Below are 17,799 nucleotides of genomic sequence, written 5' to 3' on the forward strand. Positions count from 1 at the left end.
TGATATCATCTGGGAACTATAGTTGCGACCATTAGAAATGGTGCCATACAAAGATCACCAACTGTCTATTAGTCTTGTGTAAGTGTGATCAGACACAAAATCTAATTAAGCATTATGAAAATAAGGAGTCGTTCGCCTAGTTTGAAGCCCATGGCTAGAAAGAGAAAAGTCTCTTTTGGATCTGACACACACACTGAGCAAATCTATTTTGTAGTTCTGGAGAGAAGAGCGCATTCTTTTGTTACTTAGCAATAGTTTAGGGGAGATAACTTAAATATATTTCAAGGAAAATAATTCCTGTATATTCGGAACTGACACTAGCATTAGGGGCGAGATACTTCCTGGAGTAGTAGAATGATCCAATCAATTTTCTCAGCAACAGATTTGAATTTGAAGCTCATGTGCATGTGTGAGGAAAGAAACTATTAAAGTAGAAGGTTTTCTGACATCTGCGGACCTCAACAGTGAAAGGGTGGGATTTTGCTGCTTGTTGAGTTGATTGGGAGTGTGCACGTTGAGGAGCAGAAGTGTGATGAGTTCATCAGAGCACATTCCCAGAAAGTACTTGTAAAACATGCACAAGGATGCAACGTTGTGTTGATGGGACAAAGTTGGGGACCTATTAGATTTGATACTCTTTTTTTTGGCTCTGTCTAAAAGGAATGGTAAATGCACTAGCCCAGATGTGGCATGGGCGAATGGTGGCTTTGTAGAGATACAGGATATTGTCAGCTAAGAGTAGTTTTCTGGCAAGGAATTTCGTGCCTTACAAGACCTCTATGTAGCTTAATTGACATAACATATTACCTATCTCTACTCAGATATTGAGCATTGTTGAAGTAAATATTGAAAATCGATACATAACATATATCTCTTTATACCATTATGTGTGGATACATAAAAAATAATGATACTATTAATAAAAAAATATGAAAAAATATGAAAAAAATACATGAGACTAAACACAGAAAGTAGAAAGAGACACTGTAAGAAGGAGCAAGACAGATAACGGAGAGAAGAAGGATAAGATGAGAAAAGAAAAATGTAAAGAAAAACCAGTTACACAGATGATTCATAAGGATAACAACAGATGAGGCTCATGAAAGCACTTGGACATCACTAGCAAAAGAACACCTAAGCAAAGAAACAGAATCACAGATACACAAGATAAGAATCAACTATGTCAAAGCAAAGATCAAAAAGCCAAAAGAAAACAGCAAATGCAAACTCTGTGAACAAAGGGACGAAATAATTAACCACATAATAAATGAATGTAACAAACTAGGTTAAAAAGAATATAAGAATAAACATGACCAGGTGGGGAACTATGCAAACATCTGCATCTTGAGCATCCAGACAAATGGTACAAGCAAAAGCTGGCAGCAGTACTTCAAAGTGGAAAACATAAAATCCTATGAGACAGAGACGTACAAACAGATAAACTCATCTAAGCAAGGAGACTAGATATAATATTTAACAAGAAGGAAAAGTCCTACTAGATCGTAGATTTTGCCGTTTCAGTTGACCACAGGGTGAATATCAAGGGGACGGAGAAGTGAAGCAAATACACTAAACTGGCCAGAGAGTTGAAAGGGCTATGGAAGCTGAAGAAAGTCAAATTAATACCAATAATAGTAGAAGCACTAGGAACAATGCTAGAAAAAATAAAAAAAAAAAGAATGAGAGAAATTGGAATCAGGGGGATGGCTGAGAAGATACAACAGATAACAATAATGAAAACAGCTGAAATATTAAGGAACACCTTTGAATGCAGAGACTAATGCACATAAGCTACAAATGCTAACTAGTTATATAGAAATGACAATTGAAGTTCAAAAAAACAGATGGTGGAACAGCACATGCAACCATGAAAACTTAAACTGTATTATTGTAAGTTAATCCCCCCCCACACACAAAAATATCATAGTTAATCAACGGGCAGCACATGAAATAGTTGAGAATAGTGGAAGTGGGGTGGTGGAAACACAGGAAAAATATTTATTAAACCTCCACTGGATTAGTGCAAAAAGAACTGAGACCATGGGAAGGCTTACTGCCTCCCAAATTTCAGTGATGACCAATAGTTGCAATAATGCGAATTCATTTGCAAATGTTACCAAAAGAGGTGGAGATGATGACCACTTTAAGGACTAGTAATATATATATATATATATATATATATATATATATATATATATATATACTAGCTGTACCCTGCCACATGTTGCTGCGGCTCAATTTGGCGAATTGGAAAAAATCCCAAAATGAGAAAATGCCTGTTTCTTATATGCTTAATTTTTCAACACATGTGGATACACAGTTTTTTGTTGCTCCATTTTCTAATATGATATAGAGATGTTTTGGTTTGCTGACTCTTGAACATGCCATATAAGTTGTGTAGAGTAAGCTGCACAATTGTAAATATTGTCCCTGAGCTTTGTTGATGGTGATTGCAAATGACAATCGAATTGGGAATTGCAATTTACTAAATTGAAATAGCGTATCTAAAGGAATTATAGGAGTGCATGGAATGAGGACATCTTCACCTTTGAAAGGTTCTGTCAAAATTGTTGCTTCTATGATGTTGTTCATAAATTTTTTTACTGCAAGCCATGTGCCATTGCAAAGCTTGGGTTGGTTTATATTTTGCAACATGATAATTGGTACGCCAATTTTCAATTGCAGTACATGCGGTGGTATCTCTGGCAAATCTAGTGAATTCAAAAATTCTGTTGGATAATTAATCACTTCATCTGCTTCCATAACCGTGTCAACGGACTTGTATGTGACTACCTACTTGGAATTTTAAACTGAATAATATTAAGTTCATGGACGTGTTTGTTTTGAGCTGCAAGAATAGCTCATTCACTCAGCCAATTGGAATTCTTATAATTAATTTAAATATCTGGAAAACCCTTTTTACCTACTCTTCTTTTAATGTAACTAAATTACAGAAGTTATGAGACAAAGAAATTCGCCCTTAACTCAGATCAGCCGGCACTTTTCCATTCTCGATTTCCAACAATTTGTGTGAAAATTTCTCTGCAGATCGATTGCTCTGCAACTGGACTCACATATTTTGAGTTAAGTTTAATGTCTTCATATAGCGCCAAAACAGTAGAGTATTTGGGGCGAGCATTTATTTCATCTGTTGGTGTTGATTGAGAAATTACAGGTAACGTTTGTCTAAAATCTCCTGCAAGGAATATTACTGCATTTCCAAATAGTCTGACATTGCCACGAAAATCTTGTAAGGATCGATCAAGAGCCTTAAGTCATTTTTTTGTGTGCCATTGTGCATTCATCCCAAAGAATAGGTTTGCATTTCTGCAATATTTTTCCTATGAAAATTTATTTTATAAAACATGGTAGATTTGAAAAATTGAATGTTTAATAGTAATTTCAAAGCAAAATGAGCAGTTCTACCTGGTAGTAAGATCGCAGCTATTCTGCATGAAGTAAGCGCTAAGGCTATGTCATTTTGTGATCGAATCACAGCCCAAATCAATTTAATTAGAAAGGTTTTACTAGCTCCTCCTGGTGCTGTTCTAATGACCAGTAATTTTCAAATAACTTTCTATTATCACTATAAGTAATTAAGGTGACTAAAACAGGATTGTTTCACGCTTGACAATGCCTTTTTCACTGTAAGTAATAAAGGAGACTAAAATAGGATAAGGGATTAGTGAGGGATAGATAGAGAGGAAGATAGAGAGATAGAGATAGAAAAAGAAAAAGAGAGAGAAATAGAGAAAGAGAGAGGTATAGAGAGATAGAAGGATTGAAAGATAGAGACAAAGAGAGAGACAGGGAGTGGGAAGGGACAGTTAGAAACAGAGGGAGATAGACAGAGGAAGAAAGAGAAAGAGAAGAGAAAGATATATATAAAGAGAAAGGGGCTCAAAGAGAGATCGGGAGGGTGATAGAGAGAAAGTTAGTGAGGAAGAGAGAGAGAGAGAGAGAGGGAAGATTGATTCGGAGAGAGGGAGAGATCGATGGAGAGATCGATGAAGAGAGAGATAGAAAGAAAAAGAGAGAGAATGAGAAAGAGAGAGAGAGAGAGAGACTACACTTCATCATTTTTGTCCTCGATCAGGAAAAATCCTTCTAGACTGAGGCTATTTATTTTTTAGTTTCTATCCAGAGTACCCCTTTTTGGGAGCTGGATTTTCCACACAATAAAAACGACCTTATGTCTAACTTTGCCCTCATGGCAAGTAAATCGGAACAGGGTGTGTGAAAGATAGCTAGATAGATAAATAGAGAGAGAGAGAGAGAGAGAGAAAACTTGGAACTAAAAAATACACCGGCATTTGGTTGTACTGCAGCATTAATAAACATTTTTTAAAATTTAATTTATTTTTTATGTTGCAATATAGTTGTGTAGGAAGTATGAATGAAAATATTTACTAATTTAACGTTTAATATATATATATATATATATGCATATATATATATATATATATATATATATATATATATATATATATATATATATATATACATACGCGATTGGTAAAAAAGTTTTTACGCACGTGACTAACAGTAAAGTCACAATCGATATTTTTCGGCATTTTTTGATACATAGGAATTTATTATTGTTATTATTATTATTATTATTATTATTATTATTATTATTATTGTTATTATTATTATTATTTGATCGTAAATATATGAAAATAAAACATATTAATGTAAAGCGAAATAGTAAAATAATAGCTAAGAAAAAACGAAAAAAAAAAACGAATTTTTGTCAAGTTCATGATGATCGACTTTTGCTGAGGAGAAACTATTTCGAAATAAATGTTTTTTTTTAACATTATGAAAATTTTTTATCTTAAATATATAAAAACACGCTTGGATTAGATAAAAACATTATCACAAAATGTCGACGTAGTCGGTTCAGTAGTTTTTAGATTATCGGTTAGTAACAAATATAGTTTTATATATATATACTAGCAAAAATACCCGTCGTTGACTGGGTTCAAAACCAGCCTACAGAAAATAGACTCTGATTTATGAAAGTATGATAGGTTATGAAAAGGAAGGGTTGTAAAGAGATAGCTTCGAATTTGGGGCTATCAAAACCAAAGCAAAATATGATGAAAGTAAAAATAAAATAGATAAATCCCATAATTTATTATACTATACCTGCTCACACTGAAACACTAACCACAATATTCTGTGGATCTATATTAAAAAAAACCTTGTTAAACTTTGTGACATATTTCCATTCTATGGAGGTCAGGTGCGAACGAACACCCCATAATTTTATTATACCATATTTCTTCAAACTGAAACGTAATTCTCAAAGTATACTTACGCAGATAGATATGAAAAGTCTTTATTAAAGTTTGTGCCGATTAAAAGAAATTCCCAAATCTCAATACCCCTTATGTTAAATCTCGAGTCTGTAGACTGAAAATTGACAGCGTAGTTTGGCAGGGAAATGTACACGCACAAACACACATACAGACAAACAATTTCGCTTTCATAGATGTATAGATATATATGAGTGAGTGGGTAATAGTACGAGTGCTTTTGAAAGGATAAAAGGAATGAGAAATCTTCTTGCATGGTTGGCCAAATGTAACTGTTTCATGCCTTCTACGAATGCGTATAAAATGAAGTGTTTCTTCCTCTGAAGGTCAGATTGTTATGTTACTGTATAACAAGTGATACAGGCGACAGACAACCGCCAACTGTGTCTTTTGTAGTTAAAGCTTCCGCACGTCATATTTTCACTAACATTCAGAAAGTTCGACCTTTTCTTGTTCTTTCCCCCATAACGAATGAACTCAATTTACACACACTGCGTTGTTGCAGACAACGTGAATATGCGCACCGGGCGTGAATAATTGGAATGCTGTATACATGCGAAACAGACAAGCGAAGAAATCCGTCTCCTTTGCTATGCCTATCGTACCTGATTGTCGAGGATCGGTGTTTGAAGATCAGAGATTGGATTGTTATAACGTCGGTGACTTTTTTTTGTTCTTATATGAAATTCGACTTACTTAAAAAAATATACTGTAAATACAGACAAATATTTATTATAAACATATTGATCATGGAACGAAGATTTCATATTCCAAACATCACGTAAATTGACCAAATAGTTTGTTAACTAAGAAAATCAAATTAATAGCTAGGTGCTATTTTTTGATCCGCCGTTTTATATAAATATTTTAAATAATAGAATTGACAACTTAATTCGAACTATCGAGATCAGAATCAGCCTTGTAATGTATATAATATATTATTAAAATTGCTAAAAATCGGAAATTTTGATTTTCTTAGTTAAAAAATACTGAATCAATTTAAGTGATTTTTGGAATGACATCTTCGTTTCGTGACGATTACGTACACCATAAAGATTTACGATATTTTTTTAATTCATTAAGTCGAATTCTAAATAAGAAAGCAGTTAGTGTACAATAGTACTAAAGAACCAAATAATTAATGAACGAGAGTTTATATTTCGAACCAATATGCAACTTAGTTAACCATCGCACGTCGATCACGTGACTGAGTATATCAAAAAGCTTTTTTTTCTATCGTAACTAGAAAGTCCAGTTAGGCTTTCCCCCCCTCAGCACCAAAGACAAACCGTGTCTAATTTATTGTTGCGATGGCTTTGGTGCAATTCTAGGAAGTTCACCTTCTCAGGCTTTAGCTTCTTTTGAGAAATGGTTAGTTTATTGCTAATCCATTGAATATCGACTGGGCAGCGAGCCAGAGTGCTATTTCTCTCGAGCACTGTCTCTTCAAATCCTGCTTTCGGACCCTTGTGTCACATCATCCCACCATTGAAAGGGGATAATTATCGGAAGTTTACCTTGAGTTCCCGAATGGCAACGGGGTTGCTCTGACAATTTGTGCACCACTTCGTTTGGATTGGCTTATTCTCTTTACAAGTGCAGCATCCAAATGAAAGTCTTGAAACCTGCTGGTTTCGATTTGTAAGAAACTAGTGGAAACAAGATGGAAAGGGACAAATGGCAGAAGAAATAATGAAAGAATACTTTCTATATCTGGTTATCTTGGCATTGTTTCCAGTCAATCTTGGTTCTCTCCTTGCCACTGGATCAAAGCAGTGCAGAGCCAGGAAAAATGTAGCTGGATATTGCGCAACCCTTGCCTCACAATTACACGTGCAGCTACCCCTTAAAACTTTTGACTGAACAGAGGAATCCATTGACTTTCTATATATAAAACATCGTCAAAAACGTTTCTGCATATAACCATTGGGAATTTTAATCAACAACCAGTTGAGTGAGTGGACATTATTCGCACGTTTCGGCCGATGTAACCTCGAACATGCTAAATGACGTCACTGTAAGGAAAAATACTATAAAAAGGAAAGAGAGCACGTTAGAGACCACAATCACGTTAGAGACGACGACCACGTTAGAGACACGGATGACGTTCGAGATGAATGAGGTGAGAGAGAAGAAGCATGATCACGTTTTATTCTGGAAAGTACCGAGAGATAAATGTTGTTGTTACATAAAAAAAGTGAGTTCGAGTTATTCTTTGTCTCCTTTGCGATATGGACTGCATACATTGTGTAAACGTGTGTGTGTGTGTGTGTGTGTGTGTGTGCGTGCGTGCGTGTGTATGTGTGTGTGTGTGTGCGTGCGTGTGTATGTGTGTGTGTGTGTGTGTGTGTGTGTGTGTGTGTGTGTGTGTGTGTGTGTGTGGTTACATCAGGAATCTGTCCTTAATTTCTAACAGAACCATTCATTTAATCCACGGATGTAGTATACTCTCATTCCGTAAGTTATGACCGAATCGAATCTTAAGTAATCGTTATTGTATTTTTAGTATGCATTGTACTGAGGATGTGCGGCACAATCACGTTGACACACAGGTTCTCGCCAGATCACCGAAGTTAAGCAATGTTGAGCGTGGCCAGTACCAGATGTGTGACCATATGGGAAGGCTAGGCGCTGTATGTACCTTCTGGGAAGGTTGGTCCTGGGGCAAGCACCCTCACCCCAAAAAAAAGAACTCCTCGCTACAAAAGCATCTACAAAGTTGTGAATGGCCTATGCCCCTCCAAGGGCTCAAGGCTATAGAGGTACTGAGGATAAACCTTCAACTTCCAGAAGACTGTCACTTGGAACTGATTAAAATTTTAAACTTGAACACAGTGTGTCCAATCAAGAATACATGTCTGTTATTATTAATAATAGGCTTAAATAAGAATTCTTTTATTTTTAACGTACATATCTAAATGAATGATTTTTAACGTACATATCTAAATGAATGATTTTAACGTACATATCTAAATGAATGATTTTTAACGTACATATCTAAATGAATGATTTTAACGTACATATCTAAATGAATGATTTTTAACGTACATATCTAAATGAATGATTTTTAACGTAAATATCTAAATGAATGATTTTTAACGTACATATCTAAATGAATGATTTTTAACGTACATATCTAAATTAATGATTTTTAAAATACATATCTAAATGAATGATTTTTAACGTAAATATCTAAATGAATGATTTTTAACGTACATATCTAAATGAATGATTTTTAACGTAAATATCTAAATGAATTATTTTTAACGTAAATATCTAAATGAATGATTTTTAACGTACATATCTAAATGAATGATTTTTAACGTACATATCTAAATGAATGATTTTTAACGTAAATATCTAAATGAATGATTGCTGCACACATATCCCCACGCCATAAAAGTTAAATATTTTGCATCTGCGTTCGTATATGGGACATACACTGATTAAAATATGTTATCCGCATTTTTTCAATTCGACCATCTGTTTGTCACCGGACATCCTAGTGAAACAAACCGTGCTTGTGATGATTAGTGATCTTGTAAACAAACACATTTCAGGTGAAAACATTATTAAATACTTACGTGTCATATCGAAATTAGTATACCACCCCAAAAAAAAAAGATCCATGTGATGATTCGCTAGAAGTATTTTAAATATATATCAGCCACAACTACGTTCAATAATCTTGTTTTTAAAAATGGCGGTACGTACTTTTTTGGTAAAAATTATCGATTGCAGTTACCTCCCTTACTATATCATACAAACTCTCCAACACTAATAAAATATATAAGAAGAAATGTAAGTTTATAGAAGGCAGAATAATGCAAAAGTGTGGCGGATAGACTCAAACTGACGCAACATAAAATATAAAGATGGAACTAGCTATGTAGTTTCACTTTTATTGATCCAATTGATGCGTGTGTATATGTATAATCATACATATATACATATACATATGTCTTTTTATACACTATTTTACATGTAGGATGTTCTTACTTGCGTCTGGCGGCCAGGTGGTGTGTTCGTGATGCTATATTTCGGGATGTCTTCCTTCATCAAGCGTGTGTTCGACTTTCAAATGTGCATTACGGGATTTATTGTAGATGGCGCAGGTCCGCAGAAATTGGAAATTAATTTATTTGTTTCAGATACTTTATTATTATGTATTATATTAATATTTAAGTCTGAATCTGACGGATAGATTGCTAGTTGAATCATAAAGAATATTATGAGAAGATTGAAAAATATAAACTATCTATTTCTTATCTATCTACACACACACTCACACACATACGCACACACTCACACACATACGCAAACACTCACACACATACGCACACACTTACACATACATATGCACAAACTCACGCACACATACGCAAACACTCACACACAGTGCAACTAATATTTACAGAAAGTGTCAAAATCCGTGTTTTTTCTTTTTTAGTTGTTTTATTTTACTTTTATATTTGTGAAATTGTGCGCTTCCCATCGACAGCTGCCAATGTGAGGGATGACAGCACGGCCAGAAAAGAAGACGGGAGAGAAGAAGACTATGGAAAAAAAAAACGTTGGGGACGGCGACGTGGTTGTCGAGCGGGAATTATGTGGTCTTACACTATTAAAAACTTAAGAGTGATATAACCTTTATCCTCAAGTGGGTTTTACCCTTTATATGTGGTAACACATTAGAGAATTAAAAGAAATGAAAAGTAAGACAGCCAGAACATCTTAGAGAGGTGTTTGGACACATTTAAAAAAAAATGTTTGTTTGGCGAAATTTAATAACGTCAAAAATTCTTATCACTACTTGAAGTGAAAAAACTCGCTAAGCTTTTTTTAATTATTGTTTTTTCTCTAAGACTGTTGGGCAATTTCATTCTCCCATTCGCGGTCAACGTCCAACGGTACATTTGCAAGCAATGAAATACGAACTGTTCTGTTTTGACAAATTACCAACGATGCAATACGGAAGCCCAAAGGGACCATAATTATTGTAACAAAAATCTGCCAAAAGCTTTTAAACGAACTGTACCATGGAAATTCTACAGAGTAATCGTATTTTTTATTTATTTTTTTTTTGTAATAATGGAACCAATACTAAGTTTAGACTTATAAAGTACTGTGATCATACGGAAGAAATTTATTTGTAGAATATCAAAGATTATCAAAAGTAGTGACAAAACTCAGCAACACAATATACATCAAGTTTATTTACATGTTTTTGAAACTACTAATATAAAGAGTTAAAAATGGGCATTTATGCAGAATAAAGACGGTACTATTGTCGGAATTTTTCAGTCGGTTTACGAAAGGTGATGAAACGCTGACTCAATGAAATCGCAGCAGCCAACTTCATTTTAAGAAATTATTTATTTGCTATTATTGGTTTATACAAAAATATATTTATCTAGATTAAAAAAATATACATAAAAGAATCAAGCATTTACTTTTTTTTCCATCAATCATCTTAATAACAGAAATAATATATTTTCGTTGAAAAAAATCACGAAACTTTTTACCTAAACTACCTGGAAAATAACACAGTCCTTATACTGCATAAGTACCAATGTTAAAAGGATCAAACGAAGTGTTGGTTTTGGCCGTATGTGTGTGTACTTGCTGTTCGTAAGGTTGTGACCAAGCTGTCGCTATATTTTTATAGTTTATCACTTGAGCTTGAGTATCTTGCCGAGATGCCATTAACCAAGGGGATACGGCCGAAGTACATTTTCCCACCAAGGGTATGTGTCATAGTAAATAACGCCGTGTTGTAGGTGACATAAAAAAGTTGAGACCTTCACTGTTTCTTGCTGGTAACAATATATGCATGTATATTATAATCTACAACATTCAACAATAAAAAACACCGTATGAAAACAACACTAGCGAATAAATACTGGGAACTCAAGGAAAGCGGACATTCGCCGGTAGTCGAATGGAAAATAGTAAGACAAGCTACCACGTGTAGGGACCTAGACGACCCATGTAGATTATACCTTCATGAAAAATTTGCTATCCTGTACTTTAAAAAAACCCAACATCTATTAAACTGTAGAAGAGAAATAGCAAACAACTATATTCACAAGATAAAATTTACTCTAGGATAGCGATACAAAATAGTTTTAAAACTAACAAAAACAATAGAAAATAAACAAATAAATAAATTAAATAAATATGAATATACATAAACGATCACACATATATGTATGTATATATATATATGCATATATATATATGTGGATATATGTGTGTACATATATATATTTATATATAAACTAACATTAAAAAAACACACACACACTAACCTAGATTTAAAACAGGTCAAGAAACTAAATATCCAGGCTAAATAGAGCACACACAAAGGAACAAGCCAACCATAGGTCAAATAGGCCTTTGCCCGATAAATGCATGCTCATTGGCTGATAGGAAGGGCGCGGTGGATACTAGAAAGCTGATTGGCTAACTAAAATCTCAATAGAACATGCGCATATAAAAACGACAAACAACCACAGAATTCGCGCACAAGCCTGAAGAATCCTAGAGTGGATGAAACGCGGAATATTCAGCGTAGCTTAATCGCCATATACATTTTATAACTTACTATTATAATCAATATATATACAAAAATGTAAATGTTCGTTTGTGACTAACAGGTAATCTAAAAACTACTGGACCGATTGTCTTGAAATTTTGCTATAGCATTTTTATTGAATAATTGAATATATATAAGCTTTTAATTATAACGTTTTACTAAATTTAGATTTATTGAATTATTTGACTTTTTTTATAACGAAGTGACCATTTTATTATACAGGAATTATCACCGGCACGTAATAGGCGTTCTTCTTCAATCTCTACAATTGCTCTGCTGGATTTAAAAGCTCAATCATTGAGCTGATTTTAATACTTGCAATATTGTAGTGTTGAATGTCAATATTTTACGTAAGTTTCCCATTACAGTGGAAGTGAATTTTGCTAATTTGCTTTTATGCGTTTTCAAGCCATCATTTAGTGTTCGACAAATCCAATGGCTGGAACTCGCATTTGTATTTAGTGTCAGTTAACAGAAAAAAATAAATAAATAAACCGAAGTGCTCGATTGTAAAAAAACAAAAACAAAAAAAAAACACACACACACTATTTGTTTTATTTTTTAATTTATATAGACATTACAAATTACAAATATAATATGTTTTATTTTAAAATTTACATTAGGCATCCGGTAAAGGTATCCATCTGGAAATTTGCTAAAAATTCCCGTTCAAAATGATCGTGTGTGTGTAGAGGGGAGGGGTCATCAGACGTTTGTAAACGCTGATCTTGAAAAAAAGTCTTTCGATATGGAAGTTTATTTTATTTTATTTTTTTATTTCCGGTGGCGTAAAAGTTAATTGCTTGTGTGATTATGACCCGGTTCGTACTCTCCCAAATATTCCACTCCCATGGTGGTGGCAAGGAAGTCGTATATCATGCAGATCATCTTATCCAGATTGGAGCATTAAGCTCTTGAAATAAATATATGTCAATGGATCGGTACGGTTTCTATGGGAGATCAAGGTTTTTGTGTCTACATGTGTATGAACTGAGAGAAAAAAATTATTCGGAGTGGTTAATGGGTATATTATGAGGAATCTATGGTGTGGGGGCATTGGTACGAACTGTTTAATTATATTCAAAGAAATATGTATCGCGGTTTGGATTTTTAACAATCTAATCCAAACTCAATCAGTCACCTTTTTCTAGTACATATACATATTAGTGATGTGACGATTCCAATATTTTCTCCGATTCCAATACAATTACTGATTGCGTGCTAAATTCTTGATTCTGATAAAACAAGACCGATAGCCATTAGTCACGTGCTCTCGTGTAATGAATGAATGCGTGAATGTAGGATTGACATGAAATTCTTAAAGATCAACTAAAATGACCGAAAAATGGGTTGAAATGACTTAAATAAATAAAACGTAAATAACTTAGAATGACTTTAATGAACTTAAGGATGAATTGAATGACCTTAAGAATGACTTGAATGCTTAAAAAATAATTGGAATCCTTCAAAAACAACTTAAATGATCTGGAGAATGACTTGAATGGCTTTGAGACTAACTGGTTGTAAAGTGGGTGATCATTTTACATTAAATTAATACAGAAAAGTGATCCCACACTTTATATCACAAAGTTACAAACACAAAGTTACAAGTACAGCATGTAGTAAGAACAGATACTACACTTTGATCTTGGCCAAAAGACCAAGAAAAGGGTATTTATTTGCTACCCCACCGAGCAAATTAGGCACAAGGCCGATTTTTAATGTGAGGAGTGAAGGAGAAATGGGGGCCAACTCCCCGGGGAGTAGGGGAGCTGGATAGTGACAATTGGTATGAAGGGTTGCCCCTACATTGACCAAGGTCTTATATGTGGGGTTGGTATTTATTTGCTCCCTCACCGAGAAAATTAGGCACAAGGCCGATTTTTAATGTGAGGAGTGAAGGGTGTATTTATTTGCTTCCCCACTGAGCAAATTAGGCACAAGGCCGTTTTTTTAATGTGGACAGAGAGGGAGAGGGGAGGGAAAAGGCGACCAGCTCTCGATGGGTGGGAAATGGGAGCTGTATAGTGACAATTGGTATGAAGGGTTGCCCCTACATTGACCAAGGTCTTATATGTTGGGTTGGTATTTATTTGCTCCTCCACCGAGCAAATTAAGCACAAGGCCGATTTTTAATGTGAGGAGTGAAGGGGAAATGGGGACCAACTCCCCGGGCAGTAGGGGAGCTGTATAGTGACAATTGGTATGAAGGGTTGCCCCTACATTGATCAAGGTCTTATATGTGGGGTTGGTATTTACTTGCTCCTCCACCGAGCAAATTAAGCACAAGGCCGATTTTTAAAGTGAGGAGTGAAGGGGAAATGGGGACCAACTCCCCGGGCAGTAGGGGAGCTGGATAGTGACAATTGGTATGAAGGGTTGCCCCTACATTGACCAAGGTCTTATATGTGGGGTTGGTATTTATTTGCTCCCCCACTGAGCAAATTAAGCACAAGACCAATTTTTAATGCGAGGAGTGAAGGCGAAATGGGGACCAACTCCCCGGGGAGTAGGGGAGCTGGATAGTGACAATTGGTATGTAGGGTTTTCCCTACATTGACCAAGGTCTGATATGTGGGGGTAACCCCACATATGGTCTTTGCTTGCTGTAACTGCCGGAACAGATACTACACTTTGAGATATTAAATTTTTATTCACAGGAAAAATACAATAGGGAAAATGAACAAAAATCTTAGGCACAAGGCCAACTCAAAAAGAAGTGGAGGTGAGGTTGGTTGATCTTAACCAAAAAGGCCAAGCACAAAAGTGTTACGGACAGACCGATCGACCGACCGACCGACCGACCGACTGACCGACCGACCGACGGAGCGACTTATAGAGTCGCTTGCACGCGACTAATTACTGGTTCCGATTCCGATTCTTTATAAATCTCATAAAATTGTTATTTTCCCGATTACTATAAAAACACATGTTAAATATGCATATATTTTCTCAAACGTAAAAACACACTTGTTTGGGGAGGATGATCTATAGATTCCAGTTTTACTGGTAGTTTAAAATCAATACAGATTTATTATTTTATAATTACTACCGTCAGTGGAAGATTTTGTTTTAAACAATATCAAATAAAAAAAAAGATAATTAAAGAAATCGTTTTTTTTTTTTACATGGGAATATATATATATATATATATATATATATATATATATATATATATATATATATATATATATATATATATATATATATATATATATATATATATATACTAAAGGGTGGACCCGACGTTGCCCGCGATTGAATGATGATCAACGAATATTTTTAGTGTCATCGAAATCGGTGAAATTCCCGATTTTTCAATCAAATCGATTGATTGCCTGCTGTAGTTGAGGACATATCGCGATGCACGGGGTGGGGTGGGGGAGTTCACGTTCCGCAGTGACTTAGTCCACAATACATTGTAGTTTACATTTCATGATAGAGAACCTACTGTTGATTTCATAAAAGTATTTCTTATATATTATGGCTGGAATTAAAGTTTAAAATACAAAACTCAAGTATCATGCCTCATTTGTGCTCTAACCAAGCAGATTAACTTCGAACGCGCCCCTGTCATATCAAGGTACCTACTGTTGATTTTATATAACGGGCTTTTCTGCTTGTGTATTGCTAAAACTTCTCAAATGCACTTGAGATGTTAAGCTGTGTAAAATAATAACTTTGGTCAAAATCGCCTGTTCCTTGTTTCATTGTATTTTTTTTCGATTATAAAGACATTGCGATACAAAACCTCTCTAAGAACATTGCCAGGCACATAAAATAGTTTCGTGTCAAATCTTATAAAAATCGAAAGAGAGAGGGAGACAAATAAAAATTCATTATATATATATATATATATATATATATATATATATATATATATATATACATATATATATATATACATATATATATATATATATATATATATATATATATATATATATATAGTTAGGTTGGATGGGGGAAGGGGAAAAGAAAAAAGATGTTTATTATCTTCAAAGACCTCACTCATCCTTTTACCGTTTTTTTTTTTTTTTTTTTTTTTAAACTCCCACCCAGGTTGTATTTTAACTTGATAAACGAAATAGAAAAATGTATTTGGTGGAAATGTCACTTTTGAAGGTAATTCTTGGCCTGAGGACGTAATCCCCCAACGTGGGTGATTACAGAAACATGTATGCACATATGTAGCCATTAATGTTTGTATAAATAAAATTAATATACCTGCTCTGTTCACTCATTGAGCACTATTTTCGTAGACACATGTTGTTTCATTGGATGTACTTCTGGGAAACTAAACTCTACTGGCTATATATATACATATATATATATACTTCAGAATAAAATTATCTAACAATCAATTGGTATGGAAACCTGTGATTATAAGTTTTACCAAATATTATTGGTAGTAATATTATATAAGTGCTATCGCACCTAAATAAAAATTTCTCGATATATATATATATATATATATATATATATATATATATATATATATATATATATATATATATATACACACAGTATGTACAAAAAGTCACTGAAGGGTCGAAAATCTTTGTCATTTTACCATTAATGATTATTTTTCTCTATTTCAGATATTTTACAAATAATATTTTGGAAATTAATTATGGATAAGTAAAGCATTGAACAACATACGCAAGTTGTGAAATTTTTTTATCAAAATCAGGGGGTAATTTGGCGACACCATTATCTCTCGCTATGGCAATGTCAAATAGCCACCACGTTCCCCAGACTTGACTAGACCCGGGGATATCTTAAAGAAAGAGTCTCTGTTAACAAACCTAAAACCCTACAAGAATTGAAGGAAAACATCCGGAACGAAATAGGGGAGTTAAGAGTTAAATCGCAATCTAGAGATTCTGACCGTTTTGTTTTAAAAGTTCGACGCATTTTAACATATAACGACTCTAATAGAAATAAAGGTATTTCCTTGTTTAAGTAACCCTCATTCAGGTTTAGTGGATAAGGATGTGTATCTAGGTGGAGCAGATGCTCATGTGATTTCAGGAATTAGGAGTGGCTGCAGTAAGTTCAAGGAACTTCTGCAGTTACTTACCAGCAGAGGATTACCATTGTCAACCAACAGATGAGCTACTCAGGCATATGTACCCAGTGTGAGCTATATAAACCTCACCGGTCTGTTTAAATGTATGTATGTATGTATGTATGTATGTATGTATGTATGTATGTATGCCTAAAACTTTCGACATAGGGGACGGATTTTCACCAGATCGGTATCATTTTGAAGCTCGACCCTTCGGACGACAGCTAAAAACATTAATTTCTTCACCTTCAACTGGGTACTTTTCTACAGGAGGGTGTCGATTTTTTCGCCGATATTTCGAAAGTCATCCCCTCTTTTCGATTAACTAGCCTGAATTTAAACCTTTGTCACTTCCGGTTTGGCGATGGACGCAACAGCAAAAACGTCACGTGATATTTTTTACGTTCTTTTCCTCTTTCGTGGTACGGGTTAGAGACTGTCAGCCTATTACCATTTTTTTTTGCTTAACATACACCTACAGGCTAGTCATATATAAGAATGAAATATGTCCATCGAGACTTTGATAGGCGATGTATGGAGAGGCATGATACGAGAATGAAAAGATGGATATGTGATGTGGTTTTTGAAAAACGAGTTTACATCAGTTGTCCTCGGAAGAAGATTAAATCTGGACCGTGTATGGAGATGTGTGAAGAACGGGAAACTTTGATGGCGTGAATACATTGAGAGAATTGATGAAGATTTTGGGTGTGTGTAGACGTAGAACAGTTGATGTAGCAGGGTTAGTTTAATGGGGAATGCAGAGCGAAACATGTCCGAAAGTGATAAGAATAGACTTACGATAAAAA

The 17,799-nt window shown here is 34.6% G+C and overlaps 1 long non-coding RNA gene and 1 pseudogene across 1 annotated transcript in view; both read right to left on the reverse strand.

Moving 5' to 3' along the window:
- Positions 1–17,799, reverse strand: part of LOC145258243 (uncharacterized) — a 272,195-nt gene that overhangs the window by 157,778 nt on the left and 96,618 nt on the right. The window lies entirely within an intron of this gene.
- LOC145258483 (U2 spliceosomal RNA) lies at positions 13,447–13,592 on the reverse strand (annotated as a pseudogene).

The sequence above is a fragment of the Euprymna scolopes genome, chromosome 33 (genome assembly GCF_053919585.1).
Source record: "Euprymna scolopes isolate OS-2025 chromosome 33, ASM5391958v1, whole genome shotgun sequence".
Classification (NCBI taxonomy): Eukaryota; Metazoa; Mollusca; class Cephalopoda; order Sepiida; family Sepiolidae; genus Euprymna; species Euprymna scolopes.